The 17,725-nt window shown below is 34.8% G+C and overlaps 1 protein-coding gene across 5 annotated transcripts in view; it reads right to left on the minus strand.

The window, feature by feature from the left end:
- Window positions 1-17,725, minus strand: part of ARHGAP24 (Rho GTPase activating protein 24) — a 514,735-nt gene that overhangs the window by 76,573 nt on the left and 420,437 nt on the right. Inside the window, exon 1 of one of the 5 annotated variants that reach the window (XM_023198119.2) lies at window positions 12,963-12,986. The exons of the other annotated variants lie outside the window; for them this stretch is intronic. The gene's annotated coding sequence lies outside the window, so the exon portion shown is untranslated. Of the gene's footprint in view, window positions 1-12,962; window positions 12,987-17,725 lie in introns of those variants that run through there. 5 annotated transcript variants of the gene reach the window in all.

A 17,725-nucleotide genomic window follows, 5' to 3' on the forward strand; every position in this document is an offset into this window, starting at 1 on the left:
GGATAATGGCCTTCAGCTCCATTCATGTCCCTGCAAAGAACATGATCTTGTTCTTTTTTTAATGGCTATATAGTGTTCTGTGGTGTACGTGTAACACATTTTCTTTATCCAGTCTGTCATTTGATGGGCATTTGGGTTGATTCCGTGTCTTCATTATTGTGAATAATGTTGAAATGGACATATGTGTGCATGTATCTTCATAACAGACTGCTTTATATTCCTTTGGGTATACACCCAGTAATGGGACTGCTCAGTCAGACGGTATTTCTGTCTTTAGGTCTTTGAGGAGTCAACACACTGTCTTTGATGTGGTTGAACTAATTTATATGCCCACCAACAGTGTATAAGTGTTCCTGTTTCTCCACAACCTTGCCAGCATTTGTTATTATTATTTTTTGAATTTTTAGTAATAGCCATTCTGACTGGTGTGGGATGGCATTTTACGTGGTTTTGATTTGCATTTCTCTAATGATCAGTGGTGTTGAGCTTTTCTTCATATGATTGTTTGCCACATGTATGTCTTCTTTTGAAAAGTGTCTGTTCATGTCCTTTGACCACTTTTTAATGGGGTTGTTTTTTTTCTTGTGAATCGTTTAAGTTCCTCATAGATGCTGGATATTGGAACTTTGTCAGATGCATACAAAAATTTTCTCCCATTCTGTAGGCTGTCTGTCCACTCTGTTGGTAGTTTCCTTTGCTATGCAGAAGCTCTTTGGTTTAATTAGATCCCATTTGTCAATATTTGCTTTCCTTGCAATTGCTTTTGGCATTTTCATCATGAAATCTTCACCTGTGCCTATGTCCTGAATGGTATTGCCTAGGTTGTCTTCGAGGGTTTTTACAGTTTTGAGTTTTACATTTAAGTCTTTAATCCCTCTGGAGTTGATTTTTGTGTATGGTATAAGGAAGGAGTCTGAAACTCAGTCATCTTGATCATGCTTTGTAAATAATTATACATAGTCAATTTTTGTGAGAATTCAACAAAATAAAGCACATAAAAATACTAGCACTATGTTAGGCAAAAGTAGAAATGTTGTAAATATTAAATTTATGTCATTTAATTGTCTCTCACCCTTACCTATGCAAAAAGTAAATAAATCGATCCCAGAGATATTACATCTAATAAGAGAGAACAATTAGTCAATAGTAACAGGGATGGTCTAAAAGCGTTATTTTTCTTGATATGCACACCAATACACATTAAAATTACATACTGCACATGTAAATATACAGTACATTAATATGCATATACATGGCTGTATGACATATAAGTGGTAGAAGTAACTAAATGGCACAATAAAAAGATGCTTCATTTGGCATCGTGCAGTTCTAAAAATTAATTTTGTATTCTGATCCTCTTATATCACAGTATTGAGCCCAAAATATTATCATTTTGAAATCAGAATATTGTAATTGTTGTCTTTGCCTGAAGGATGCTTAGCAATTCAGAGAGCAATATCCTGCTGTGTCACTCCAGGCCTAGTAATTAGAGTGAGTGGCAGCCGCTACAGTGCGTATCTGCCTGAAAGCAGAAGAAAAATAATGATATGCACAACTGGCCATTATCCCCTGACTTTTCATTTGATGCTTTATCTCTGCCAATGGTGCTGCGTGTCTGACACTGAATCTCATTTAGACTGCCAATCACAGATACAAAATCCCATCTGTGAATTTCATCTATGGATCTAGATCTTCATTCCTCATTTTAATAGCAAGGGGTGGGGCATGACTTAGAAAAACTTTTTGTATGATTCTTCGTGTAAATATAGACTTATTACTAAAGGTGTGACTAAACAATTATATAGATATAATTTCTATAGATATGAACTACATACTCTGTACTAAAAATAGGTGATTTCTAACTGAAAGTGCCATCTGTTCTAATGCATAACCCCTTGGTTCTAAGAGCCTGGCACTACCTTGCAAGTGAAGGGGCTTAAAAATAACCTACCAAAGACATGATTTGATAAATGAATAAACTCAGAATTTTGGCTTTCAATCATGTGGCTCAAGATTCACTCTCTTTCTTAGCCCTTTATGGGACTTGATCCCTTTAACCACTTCGAATAAAAAATTCTTTCAAGAGGTGAAATTTTAAAAAGCAATGTTGAGATCTAATTATCACTGGAGTGGTGAGAGTTTCCCAGTCTTCAATCCAATTGTGTGTGTGTGTATTATATCACATCATATTCATGTTATGTGAACCAGCATACATTCTACTTTCTTCATTTCTGCATGGACATAAGTATCTTATGCAGTTGTAATCTTTTAAATAATACTACTTTAAATGACACTAGATTTGTTCACATTTTAAAGAACACATGTCAGAAAGTAGTATACAACTTTTAGATGTTAACTCTTGTTGGTAGCAATGCTTTAGTGCTGCTGTTAACACATCAAGCATTTATGATTTTGTTAACTAAGTTGACCACATCATTCAATTTTACTTGTTTATATCTGATTGAAGGTATTTGTACATTTTATTGAGATATTCTATATATTTGGATTTGACATAAATTTTTCTTTCTTAAAAATAAAATCGATCCTTTTAAATAGATGCTTGACATGATCAACTTTCACAAAAATTAAAGTTAGATTAAGAAAAGCTTAATGAATTTAATAGACTAAGAAATGCATAATCAAAAATTAAAAGGTAGGGTAAAGAAATCAATATAAAAAAATGCTGTTATAACTTCAAGGGTGAACTGTTTCCTCATTCCCAACTGCAAATCAGTTGAAAACTAGACTATTGTGCTATCCATTTTATTATAGACTATAGAAAAATATTTTAATCTTCTAAATAGAGTTAATAATTTTCAATCAGACAGCTATAAGATCTTATTTATTTATTTTTTTAAGTATTAAGTATTACTTTCCCCAAACTTAGTCTGAGACTTTATTCGTAGTGGAACTCTAATGATAAATTGCAAGAATAAAAGTAAATTCTGAAGTATATCAGTGGGAAATTACTAAGAGGAAAAATATTTCTTCCCTTTTATGGTGACCGATACTTGAAAAAAAGCAGAGTTATGTGGAGCACAAGCAACAAATTACAGGCATCTATGGATACTGCCACTTTTTAATAAATAACAACGAAAATCATAAAATAGCACATGATTCACAAAATAAAGCTGGAGAACAAATTGTCCTCACATTCAATACTGTATTTAAGTTTTTCATATATAGAGATTTTACTACTTGAAAATTGAAGAGTTTTGGTATGATTTGTTAAGTGATTTTTTTTACAAGTATTTCTTCCCCAAGGGTAATTTCAAAAATATCAGCATGATAAAATTTCAATGCATTTTGTCAATGGAAAAGTTGACAAAATGTATTTTTGTACAATAATATATTTGAATATTTAAAACTCTGTAAACCAAAAACTCAGAATTAATTAAGGTCCCAGTGACAGTAATTATCATTTCATTCGCAGTCAGTACCACACAACAAACACATTACTAAATGTTATCTTCAATTGTTACAAAATTAATTCTACATTTTGATTTCCTCAGTACATACTATAATACTGTTTTACATATTTCTTATATCCCCTACTACGTCATAATCTGTTTGTAAGAAGAAATTATTCTATAATACGCAGCTAGCTTATGTTTAAGTTCAAAGTAGCTATAAATGAATACTTATTAACCAGTTATAGATTAATTGGTATTTATTAATTATAATAAGTTTCTAAAAATTAAATTTGGAAATGATTTGTTGAGAGTCTGTCTCTTTGGTTATAGATATATAAAGAATTGACTTCAAAATTCTACATTCTACAAATTAATACTGACTTGCCTTTCCTCAAACTTTACTGTGAAAATGTCTAAAATGGGAACAGTAAGTAAAAATTCTGCCTTGCTCAAACTGAAAACACAAATACATGCATATAAAAAGCATAGTGCTGGGCACAGTGGCTCAGGGCTGGGCATGGTGGTTGATGCCTGTAATCCCAGCACTTTGGGAGGCCAAGGTGGGTGGATCATTTAGGGTTAGAAGTTCGAGACCAGCCCAAACAACATGGTGAAACCCTATCTCTACTGAAAATACAAAAGTTAGCCGGATGTGGTGGCACATGCCTGTAATCCCAGCTACTCAGGAGGCTGAGGCATGAGAATCACTTGAACCCAGAAGGTGGAGGTTTCAGTGAGCCGAGATCATGCCACTGTACTCCAGCCTAGATGACAGAGTGAGATTCAGTCTCTCTCTCTCTCTCTCTCTCTCTCTCTCACACACACACACACACACACACACACACACACACAAGTATTGAGCCAGCCATGGTGGCTCATGCCTGTAATCCCAGAACTTTGGGAGGCCAAGGCAAGAGAATCGCTTCATAAGCGAAGGAGAAATAAAATCCTTTACAGATAAGCAAATGCTGAGAGATTTTTTCACCACCAGGCCTACCTTACAAGAGCTCATGAAGGAAGCACTAACTATGGAAAGGAAAAACTTGTACCAGCCACTGCAAAAGCATACCAAATTGTAAGGACCATTGACACTATGAAGAAACCGCATCAATTAATGGGCAAAATAACCAGCTAGCATCATAATGGTAGGATCAAATTCACACATAACAATATTAACTTAAATCTAAATGGGCTAAATGCCACAATTAAAAGACACAGACTGGCAAATTGGATAAAGTCAAGACCCATTGGTGTGTTGTATTCAGGAGACCCATCTCATGTGCAAAGATACACATAGGCTCAAAATAAAGGGATAGAGGAATATTTAACAAGCAAGTGGAAAGCAAAAGGAAGTAGTTGCAATCCTAGTCTCAAATTAAACAGACTTTAAACCAACAAAGATCAAAAAAGACAAAGCAGGGCATTACATAATGGTAAAGGGATCAATGAAACAAGAAGAGCTAACTATCATAAATATATATGCATCCAATACAGGAGCACCTAGATTCATAAAGCAAGTTTTTAGAGACCTACAAAGAGACTTAGACTGCCACACAATAATAGTGGGAGACTTTAACACCCCACTGTCAATATTAGACAGATCAATGAGACAGAAAATTAACAAGGATATTCAGGACTTGAACTCAGCTCTGGACCAAGCAGACCTAATACATATCTACAGAACTCTCCACTCCAAATCAACAGAATATACATTCTTCTCAGCACCACATCACACTTATTTTAAAATCAACCACATAATTGGAAGTCAAACACTCCTCAGCAAGTGCAAAAGAACATAAATCATAACAAACAGTCTCCCAGAACACAGTGCAATCAAATTAGAATTCAGGATTAAGAAACTCCCTCAAAACCACACAACTACATGGAAACTGAACAACTTGCTCCTGAATGGCTACTGAGTACATAACAAAATTAAGGCAGAAATAAATAAGTTATTTGAAACCAATGAGAACAAAAACAAAACGTACCAGAATCTCTGGGACATAGATAAAAAGTAGTGTTTAGAGGGAAATTTATAGTACCAAATGCCCACAGGAGAAAATGGGAATCATCTAAAATCAACATCCTAACATCACAATGAAAAGAACGAGAGAGGAAAGGGCAAACAAATTCAAAAGCTAGCAAAAGACAGGAGATAACTAAGATCAGAGCAGAACTGAAGGAGATAGAAACATGAAAAACCCTTCAAAAAATCAATGAATCCAGGAGTTGTTTCTTTGAAAAGATCAACAAAATAGATAGACTGCTCTCAGACTAACAAAGAAGAATCAAACAGACACAATAAAAAATGATAAAGGGGATATCACCACTGACCCCATGGAAATACAAACTACCATCAGAGAATACTATAAACACCTTTATGCAATAAACTAGAAAATCCAGAAGAAATGAATAAATATTCATTTGTATGGACACGTACACCCTTCCAAGACTAAGCCAGAAAGAAGTCAAATCCCTCAATAGATCAATAACAAATTTTGAAATTGAGGTAGTAATAATAGCCTATCAACCAAAAAAAGCCCAGGACCAGATGGACTCACAGTCAAATTATACCACAGGTACAAAGAGGAGCTGGTACCCTTCCTTCTGCAACTATTCCAAACAACAGAAAAAGAGGGACTCCTCCCTAACTTTTTATGAGGCAAGCATCATCCTGTTACCACAACCTGGCAGAGACACACACACCCATACACACAAAATTTCAGGCCAATATCCCTGATGAACATTGATGTGAAAATCCTCAACAAAATACTGGCAAACTGAATCCAGTAGCACATCAAAAAGCTTATCCACCACAATCAAGTTGGCTTCATCCCTGGGATGCAAGGCTGGTTCAACATATGCAAATCAATAAACATAACCCATCACATGAACAGAATCAATGACACAAACCACATGATTATCTCAATGGATGCAGAAAAGGCCCTCAATAAAATTCAACACCCCTTCATGCTAAAAACTCTCAATACACTAGGTATTGATGGAACATACCTCAAAATAATAAGAGCTATTTATGACAAACCCACAGCCAATGTCATACTGAATGGGAAAAAGCTGGAAGCATTCCCTTTGGAAACCAGCGCAAGACAAGGATGCCCTCTCTCACCACTATTCAGCATAGTATTGGAAGTTCTGGCTAGGGTAATCAGGCAAAGGGCAGAGAAAGAAATAAAGGGCATTCAAATAGGAAAAGAGGAAGTCAAATTATCTCTGTTTGTGGATGACATGATTGTATATTTAGAAAACCTGATTGCCTCAGCCCAAAATCTCTTTAAGCTGATAAGTAACTTCAGCAAAGTCTCAGGATGCAAAATCAGTGTAAAAAAAATCACAAGCTTTCCTATACATCAATAATAAACAAACAGAGAGCCAAATCATGGGTGAACGCCCATTCACAATTTCTACGAAGAGAATAAAATACCTAAGAATCCAACTTACAAGGGATGTGAAGGACCTCTTCAAGGAGAACTACAAACCACTGCTCAAGGAATTAAGAGAGGACACAAACAAATGGAAAAACATTCCATGCTCATGGATAGGAAGAATTAGTATCGTGAAAATGGCCACACTCGCCAAAGTAATTTACAGACTCAATGCTATCCCCATCAAGCTACTATTGACTTTCTGCACAGAATTAGAAAAAAACTACTTTAAATTTCATATGGAGCCAAAAAAGAGCTCATATAGCCAAGACAATCCTAAGCAAAAAGAACAAAGCTGGAGACATCACGCTATCTGACCTCAAACTATACTACAAGGCTACAGTAACCAAAACAGCATGGTACTGGTACCAAACAGATATATAGACCAATGGAACAGAACAGAGGCCTCAGAAATAATGCCTCACATCTACAACCATCTGATCTTTGACAAACCTGACAAAAACAAGTAATGGGCAAAGGATTCCCTATTTAATAAATTGTGTTGGTAAAACTGGTTAGCCATATGCAGAAAGCTGAAACTGGACCCCTTTCTTATACCTTATACAAAAATTAACTCAAGATGGATTAAAGACTTAAACATAAGACCTAAAACCATAAAAACCCTGGAAGAAAACCTAGGCAATATCATTCAGGACATAGGTAGGCTTCCTGACTAAAATAACAGAAGCAATTATAACAAACGCAAAAATTGACAAATGGGATCTAATTAAACTAAAGAGTTTCTGCACAGAAGAAGAAACTATCATCAGAGTGAACAGGCAACCTACAGAATGGGAGAAAATTTTTGCAATCTATCCATCTGATGAAGGGCTAATATCCAGAAACTACAAGGAACTTAAATAAACTTACAAGAAAAAAAAAAAAAAACTATCAAAAAGTGAGCAAAGGACATGAACAGACACTTCCCAAAAGAAGACATTTATGCAGCCAACAAACATATGAAAAACGCTCATCATCACTGGTCATTAGAGAAATGCAAATCAAAACCACAATGAGATATCATCTCACACCAGTTAGAATGGCGATCATTGAAAGTCAGGAAACAACAGATGCTGGAGAGGATGTAGAGAAATAGGAACAATTTTACACTGTTGGTGGGAGTGTAAATTAGTTCAACCTTTGTGGAAGACAGTGTGGCAATTCCTCCAGGATCTAGAACCAGAAATGCCATTTGACCCAGCAACTCCATTACTGGGTATATACCCAAAGCATTATAAATCATTCTCCTATAAAGACACGTGCACATGTATGTTTATTGAAGCACTATTCACAATAGGAAAGACTTGGAACCAACCCAAATGCCCATCAATGATAGACTGGATTAAGAAAATGTGGCACATATACACCATGGAATAATATGCACCCATAAAAAGGTTGAGTTCATGTGCTTTGCAGGGACCTAGATGAAGCTGGAACATCATTCTCAGCAAACTAACACAGGAACAGAAAATCAAACACCACATGTTCTCACTCATAAGTGGAAGTTGAACAACGAGAACATGAATACAGGGAGGGGAACATCACACACTGGGGACTGTTGGGGCATGAGGGGCTAGAGGAGGGATAGCATTAAAAGAAATACCTAATGTAGATGATAGGTTAATGGGTGCAGCAAACCACCATGGCACGTGTTTACCTATGTAAAAAACCTGCACGTTCCGCACATGTATCCTAGAACTTAAAGTATAAATAACTAAATAAATAAGAAAGTGATGACTGATTTATCTTTCAAGTAAATATTGATTTTTATTTTGGTCATGTTTTTAAAAAAGTATAATTGTGGTACATTTATTTTTCAGTGATTCATGAAACTTAAAATCTCAAATAGGCTAAGTTTATATTTCACTATCTTTCACATTTCTTGGACTTACTTCTTCGAAAGTGTGCTATTTGTGCTGAGCATGTCAAAGATAAGAATGATATAGTTTATTATGTTTTGAATACTTGTTTCCCAGATTGCACTGGAAAGTTAACAGGATCTCAATTTAAGTCCAACAGTATATTCTGACTTTCACTTTTGTCAGAGGTTCAGAATCTAGTTACTTCCTTCACAGCATGTAATTACATTCTTCTGATAGAATCTTCCAAGAAATAAAGGTAGAACATTTTCTTGGCAGAGCCAAAGTATCTAGAATTTATGTCCTCTTCTAATTTAGTTTAGTATAGGTTGGGAGATGCGTGAATTCAAAATATCTGATTGACGCAGGAGGAAGGCTGCTATGAGAGATGGTATTTATATTCAGATCAGTGTTACTCCACCAATGCTGATACAGACTAGAATTACAAGAGAAAGCAAATCCTGATGCAATAATCCACAACATGTAGCAAATGGAATACCACTTCTTTAGGAGCAAGACAGGGAGTTTGTTGACTTACAAATGAACCTAAAACTAAAGGCATATTCTGTCAGGATGTCCCCTAACAGTATGGTTGACTTGAATACTGAGGAAAATTGGTGAGAAGTATAGGAATTCCTAATGGTCATGAAAGTTAAAAACAAGAAGGTCTCAATTATGTTGATAAAGGGACAAAGATTCTTCATATAGAGGAATAAATGTGAAATTATATTGAACTTTATACTCCCTGTAAACATGGTGATAAACCCCCTATTGCAGGGTTACTCAAACTGTGATGAAAACTTCAGTCTGTATGTCTAAGATGACAGCAAGTAACCTCGGCAGTACCTGGAAACTTGTTAGAAATGGGAATTCTTGGACCTCATTCCACACTAACTGAACCAAACTGTCAATGGGCTCCCGCAATGTGTGCTTTTAAGATGCCTGCTGGGTGATTCTGATGCATCAGAAAGATTAAGAACCACTACTCTTGTAAAATAATTCGCTATAGCAGGTAGAGGCTATAAATTTTTGAATTCATGTATTTCAACCACACTCATCTTATTAGCTTGTATTCATGTCTTATTCTTTCAGTGACAGCCACTCAGCCAGAAAGTACTAAGCTTTAAAGCTATGGATCATGTAACTTATCTAATTGCCTATTTGCATTGTAAATGATTAACCCTGCAACTAGTTCTGCAAGGACATGTCATTCAAGTTGAGATAACTGAGTCTGGCAAATTTGTGAGCCTCATGCATTAAAGATACCATACTTACATCAAAGCAAATATTACGGTATTTCTCTTTGCATTGGAATACAGATTCATTATACCTCTTTGCCTGATGCCCAGAGTTTGATGAGTTAAATAGGACGTTGAATTCAGAGAGACGTGCCACTTTTGAAATCTGGATTAAAATGTTCAAATCCATTTTTAAAATTCCCTCAGATCTTACTCATTTTATTGTTTATTAATATTACAAATCTGCAAGACTCATAATATCAGATGACAGTTGCTGGGTGATCTACAGTTTACAAATTACTTTTATATCCTTTGATTCATTTGGTTTTTATAAGAACCCTAGGATGTAAAGCAGAGCATTCATTCATTTATTCAATAAATTTATTGAACACCTGTTGTTATGCCAGTCACTATTCTAGTTCTGAGGATACAACAGTGAATAAAACAAAGGCTGGAGTTTAGGGGAGAGGTCTAGACCAAAGGCATACATTTGGAAGTCACCAATGAGATGATATTTAAAGACAGGGACCTAATGAGGTCCCTAGATAATACTGTAGCTATGTTGAAGAAAATTTAGTAAGCCAAAAAAAGAGAGGCTGAACGAAAATGATGATCAACAAGTCAAATGCTATTGAGAAGTAAATAAGATGAAAAGTGTGTGAATATAGACTGCTAGATTAGGGAAAATGGAGGTCATTAGATTAGGCAACATGTAGATAACTGGATTAGGGAATGAGGAAGTTTTTTGAACAACCTTGCAAGAGCTGTTTCAATCTACCAGATCAGTACAAATGAAATTCTGCCTGGAATGTGTTCATAAGATTACCGAGGGAAACAAACAGAAAGGGCCAGTCCAAACAAATCTTTCAGGCATTTTAATGTATTAAGGAGTGGAGAAATAGGGGCAGCAATGGCTGGATGGGTGAGTTGTGGTACAAGGAGGTTTAAAATGAGAAATATTAAAGAATGTTTATATGTTCATGGTAATTACTCATTGGAGAGGGAAAAACTGATAATTTAGGAGAGATGAGGTTTAAAGACTCATCCATAGTTTTTTTAAGGCTATGCAAAAAAATTCTCACTCTTCTCAGGATCTTTAATAAGGTTTGACAATCCACATAATTGATTTCACCCCAAAGTATGTTACTTTAAAAACACAGAAAACATCTAGAAAAGAATCATTGAAAGAAAGTAAAATAGCATTGAGCAGTTTTCTTTACAACTCTGCCTGGGGGCAAAATAAGGAAGGAAGATGGTTAAACTCAAATCATTTTCAAAGCTAAATTTTACTATTTTTATTTTTAAACAAGTTTCAATATTTACTGAATAAGGGATCATTGGCAACTTTATCTGGAACAACTTTCTTCATACAGTATCTCTTAGTGTTAATTGCTATGGATGCTAATTACCCAATTTTACATAGCAGCAATTTTAGGGAATGCGTTTTGGTATACACAAAAGAACTGATATTTTGAAATAAAAAACTATGATAGATAGCACAAAACTAAATTATTCCACCCAATGAATGACAACTAGTGATTATTGTAGTAGTGTAAAAATAAGAAAAACTCTAATTTGGGTTTAAATTTTTTTATCTTAAGCAATTACAATTGGCTTGTAATCAAAACAGCTTAACTGTCCATTGTGCTTTGTCTCCCACAGTTTATGTCTGAATTTTCTGGATTTTGTAAGCTCCCGTGCATACGTGTGGGAGTGCAGGATGTGAAATTTGTCTTATGGGACTGGAATTCAAACTCTGCCATTTAGATAAAGGCACGCTGCTTCATAGAACACACAACATTTGTATAATGTTTCAAATACCTAGTATGGAGAAAAATATTAGTATTTCAGGACCATTATCACTTCCACACCTAAGGATACTTGGGGATATTTTCTTAACTCATTTGATATAAACATATTTCAAATCAACTATGATTTCATCAAGTAAACTGTTCCTTCAACATATGTTGAAAATAATGTGCACCCTGTTAATTCTTCAATCTATGTCTAGAATTAGGGGGTCTCACTTAATTCTAATGGGTCTCACTCATTCTAATTACAAGTATTTTAAGGCCCTACAAAAGAAGTGGAGTCTAGAAGGCCACAGGTTATTTCCAAACTGACTTTAGACATAGAAGTTTCTATAAAGAATGTTAACCTGTATCTGCTTCTTAATACCAATGCTTGTATGCTAATTTTAGATAATATTAAGTGGATAAAAATCTGAATTTCCTCCTTAAAACTGTGACTCCCAATAATCATTTGCAGGTGGCTAAAACTGTACTGTTGTAGTCTTATGTTTAAAAATTACAATATCACTTATGATATAGAGGTAAGAAGTATCATCTGTTAAGAAAATAGAAAATAAATATTGACTTATGTTATCAGGGAGGATGTTCTGAAAGCAGGGGAACTTGAAAAGTGTTTTGATAAATAGTCCCAAAGTCGAGATGGTGGTGTAGATGGGGAGAGGAATATGAGCACATGTGAGGATTAGTGTGCTTGAAGACCTAGCTCAAGTGTCTCTTATGCAGTGTAACTTTTTCAAGTTGAGTTGGTTTCCACCTGCTCTGAACTTCCTCCAGCTTACGTCCAAGCTCTGAGAGGGTTGCCAAAATAATTCTCTTTTGTCCCTTTTTCCGAGTCTTATTTTGCTCTTCCTGTATATTGCCACCTTTTTCCAGGCTCACTGCTCGCAAGTAACTCTCCACTATTAGAGGATCTGCAATACAGGGAGAGTAGCAGCAAGGCATCATTTTTGGGATGAGTTCATCTTAAACAACACTATATTGGCAGGCACCAAACTAATTAAGAGCCATGGATACAATGATAATTAAGACACAATTCTTATCCATAAGTAATCTACTATCTAATGAGGGAATAAACAAGCATGTAAATCTCCAATTTCTAATCCCAATATAAGCAAGTTCATTCTGGGTAGTAAAACACTTACACATACACACATACACATACAAGCACATATGTACACACATACACACAGATGCTTACACATGTGTGCACCTTTGCTGGTAATTATGCATCAGCCAATAATTCATTTGCAGAGGAGCTAACCTAAAAGAGAAAATGTATCCAATAATGCATTTGCAGAGGAGCTAACCAAAAAGAGAAAATGTGTCCAATAATTCATTTGCAGAGGAGCTAACCAAAAAGAGAAAATGTGTCATGTTGAAGTCATTCAAGAAATCAATTTCAAAAAGAGGATGAAGTGCATAATCCCTGATAAATATCAAGACAACATGTCTTTTCCTGTGGATAGGTCTACTTAGGTTTTGTAAAGTGATTCAGATAAGAAAAATATATTTGAACATTTTAATAAATATAAAATTTTAAATAAAATGAACTAGATCTGTTTGGCTATTTATTCTTAAGTTGGCAGTTACAGGAAAGCCAAATGATAAGGTGACCACAGGAGGGCTTTCCCTTTTCTTGGAACCTAGAACATACTAACACTAGGAACATATTAACAACTACAAAGGGGAAAACAGCATTTGAAACTCTGATATGTGAGCTCAGAGTTCAGCGGAGGCGGAGTCCTTATTTCATAGCTAGATGGCCGAGCAAGCAAGATTTCGTGTAAATCAGATTATTTTTCCATTCATTTTGTTTCTAACGAAGATGAAACGAATCAATTAGTTCCTTCCATAGTCAGTCTCCATTTTTACTAATGTCTTCCCTTCTACCAGAATTTAAACTTTCTCCCTTCTTTAAAATAGAAATAATGAAAATGTCTCCCTGATTTACAAATAGAGTGAACAAGTGAGAGGAATCTGCCTAAGATATGAGCTCCTGTTTAAATATAAAAAGATCTCTTCTTTTTGTCTTTCATTCCTCTCTTCATGTAATTCTGTTCATAAGTCAACCTATTACTGACTTCCATGATGCTAATAACTACACTGCCTGATCTTATGATTATTGAAAAAAATCTTAAAAGCTAGTAATGATGAAATTTGGAGATCTATTATTTATTTATATGAAACATGGGTCAATATGGTGATTTTTGTTTCACTATAATTTTCAGGCATCTTTTGTTCTTAGTTTATGTTAGCTTGTAAAGCTAAAGCTAGGATAGTACAAAATTCAATAGCACCAAAATACTTGACAATCAAGATAAATAATATTTTTATAATGTTAAAAACAAGTTATCACAGAAAATTCATAAAGAGCAAAATATCAGAATTAAGATGGAATCACTATTACTGATTTTTTCTTTTGCTTTAAGCTTCAGTATCACTGTGACTGATCCTGGCCTTTTTCATTTGACTATTATCAACCCTAACTAGTACCTTCTTTTTCAATCCCATTTCCGCCAAGTAAGCACACCATCTCCAGCCATATGACATGGGTGACCCCGTTTATTTGACTACAAGGAACAACAGAGTGTTATAAGCAGCTTCCTAATGTGAGTGGTGGGTTTAATTATGCTGGAAGAATCTATAACGTGTACTTTGTATGCTACAGTGGTTGCCATAATTCTGAAATATTTATCATAGGTTTTCACTATTTTCCATGAGAAGAGTGAAAACTTTTAATAAATGTCTGCATATTCTCTCTTTATTATAAGGCTCCTGCATTTTACTGCTCCTTCACTAAACAATGTCTTTAGCCTCCAGTTCTAGGTTAAATACAGCTTAGTAGTGACCTTGGTGCCAAGAAAAAAATGAGCTGATGGTTTTATTTCAGCTCCTTCTTGGCAGATGTCCAGTGTTCTAATAGGTACCCAGGTGACAGTGCCATGAACAAATCAAGGTGAAACAACTATGAAAAGTAACCCAAGTGCACAATTTGAGATCATCCATATACTTGAAACCAAGCATATAAAGTTTTTTTTGCCTTACGTCATTAAATATGGGGGTGGGAGAAACTGACTGCTTCTGACAGTCCTACTATGCAATTTATTATCATTTAAGGTAAAGTGCTCTTCATATGCATTTAGGAGTAAGGTGCAACAATAAATTAATGTGCAACAGCAGCTTAGGGAGAAGACTGATGCTCAATGGAAAACAAATGCAAGGGAGTTCTCTTTCCATACAGAACTTGTGGAAGCATGGTTCTTCATTCACTTGCAGACATTTTCAAGGAAACTTACTGAGCTAATTGCACAGTGCTATTTTCCAAAAAGGAAGGAAAAATAGGAACAAGAGAGGAAAGGATAAACGAAGGAAGAAACATGGGGAAGTGAGTATATGGTGTGAATATTGATATAGTATGTAAGAGTTTATTATCGCAATTTTTTCATGTCAAAAAACAGATTGTCTTTTCTGAAAGTATAAGAAGATTTGAAAACAATCTCTCATACTTAAATGGGCTAATGTATATAATATGCCTAGCTTAGTGGCTGGCCCATATGACCTGAAAAAATGCTGGTTAGTAAATCACCTCTCACCCTTCTTTCTCCTCTTTTCAGTAATGTAAAACAAATAATACTTTGCCTTTAAAAAAATAACATTTCCAATATGGTGGAAATGCATCCTTTCTTAGATTTTAACCCTATCTGTACCTCTATATCCAGACTTCTCTAGTTTTTTTTTTTGTAATGGAAGAAAAAAGCACATTAAATGTAATTCAAATTGCTTTGAGCATATTAAATTAAATTGAATACCAAGTAACCAATCTTGAAAAGTCTTTTGTCCCCTGAGCATTACGTTAGGTTTCATTCTACAATTAAAGGCAACAATCGCATTTGTAATTTGTTTTTTATACCAGTCTGTTCTCGGGTTTTGTGATATGAAAAAGATCATTCACCAACAAAATGCATTTACCTGCAAATTTTAATTTAGCAGATATTTAATAATGCCTGAACAAGAGCACTTTTAGTAGTTTAGCTTCATATAAATTGCCACCTAAATAACTGTAACAAATCATTTGTTTTGTGTATTTTCGCTTTCTTTCTAATTATTTCATCCATTAAAAAAACACAAAAATTGGGCAAATCCTTGGTATTTCATTTCTGGATGCCATATTAGGTAATACAAATATTTCATTCACAGGTAATACAAGTTATTATTCACCAAAAAATAATTTTCAGTTTTGAATGTTGCACATTCTCAAAGGCATATTGCATTAAAAATTGGTAGTAATGTGAATAACACTTTAAATCTTGTCAAATTTCATTTAGTGGCATTTCTCAAAGACGTTTGATATAGTTTGCATATTTGTCTCTGCCCAGATCACGTGCTGAATTGCAGTCCCCAATGTTGGAGGTGGGGCCTGCATGGGAAGTGTTGCAATAATGGGGGCAGATATCTGACAACTTGGTGCTGTTTCCATAATAGTGAGTTCTTGAAAGAAAAATGTAGTTATTTAAAAGTGTGTTGCACCTTCCACTCCATCCCCCCACCCCCTCACTCCTGCTTTCACCATGTAAACTGCCTGCTCCTGGTTCACTTTCTGCCAGGAGTAAAAGCTCCCTGAGGCCTCCTTAGAAGCAGATGCTGCTATGCTTCCTGTATAGCCTGTAGGATCATGAGCCAATTAAACCTCTTTTCTTATAAATTATCCAGTCTCAGGTATTTCTTCCAGCAATGCAAGAAAGGCCTAATACAACATTCTTGGAAAAATAGGCTTCATGGCCTAATTAGAGATTGCACATGATCAAAAGTTGTCCAGAATGAAATGCATGTGAAAACCTATAGGTTAAAACAAGATAAAGAGTTTCTTTCCCGCCCCCCACTCCCCACCCCCGCCCCCCGCCCCTTGCAGGACTTCCCAAAGTCTTCATATTTAGAAATATTAAAACTCAAGAAAGGACAATATACAGAGAATCCCTTACATACTTCCTTATGAAACTTTTCTTTGCAAATCATCTTAAAAGACTTGTGTTTTATGGAATATACTTTGGGAAATATTGATTTTCATGCAGGTCACTATATGACACTGATGTCTACAGTGCACATAAAAATTATCTGAGGGAAGATTTTAAACAATTGGGGTGCCTCGGTCTAATTCAGATCAAGTGAATCAGAATCTCTAAGGACACAGCCTAGAAAATTATATATTTTTTTAAAGCTCTAAGGTAATTTTAGTGTTTTAAATATCCTTTTTTTATATATATAAAGAATGCTTTAAAATGTAAACAGTTTTAGAGTTGTACCTTGTAGCAGCTTTACTCTGCTAATGGAAATGTGAAGTATATTTTTATATGGTTAATTTAGCATAATTTTTATAGCTTTTAAACTAAACCATTAGTGTCATTAGATTCCGGGAAAAATATATCAAAATATAACTGCCATATAATAATATAAGAGCTCTTGGGTGAACAAGCTATAAGATTTTTAATACAAACAAAAAAACTAAAAGCTCAGCTTTAAAGTGCAATAGCTAAGCTGCAGTAAAATCAAATCTAACATAAACCAGTGATCTTAGTGTTGCCCCAGGTCTAGCATTTATCAGAAAATGTTTTTAGATTTTAGATATTTTTGACCAAAGATCAAAGTGTTCAGTTAAGTAGAAAAATTCTTTGACCTCGTTCCCTTCCTAATATGGAGTATAGAAGTGTATAAAATTTCTCATTTAAGGAAAAACTCAACATGGTGCTTTTGATCTTGACAATAATTCAGAAGCAGAAATATTTTCCAATTCCATTCTCAGTTGATTATTCTTAAACCATACATGAAAATAATCTGTTCGTTGGAGAAAAATGCAAAAAGCAAATCAGGATATAGAACAGAATAGTTAATACCTTCACCAAACCCGACGTTAACTTCAACTAGTAACTTGCAAGTTTTCATTGAATTTCAAAACTCTGGTCACAT

Source organism: Piliocolobus tephrosceles, chromosome 3 (genome assembly GCF_002776525.5).
Source record: "Piliocolobus tephrosceles isolate RC106 chromosome 3, ASM277652v3, whole genome shotgun sequence".
Lineage (NCBI taxonomy): Eukaryota > Metazoa > Chordata > Mammalia > Primates > Cercopithecidae > Piliocolobus > Piliocolobus tephrosceles.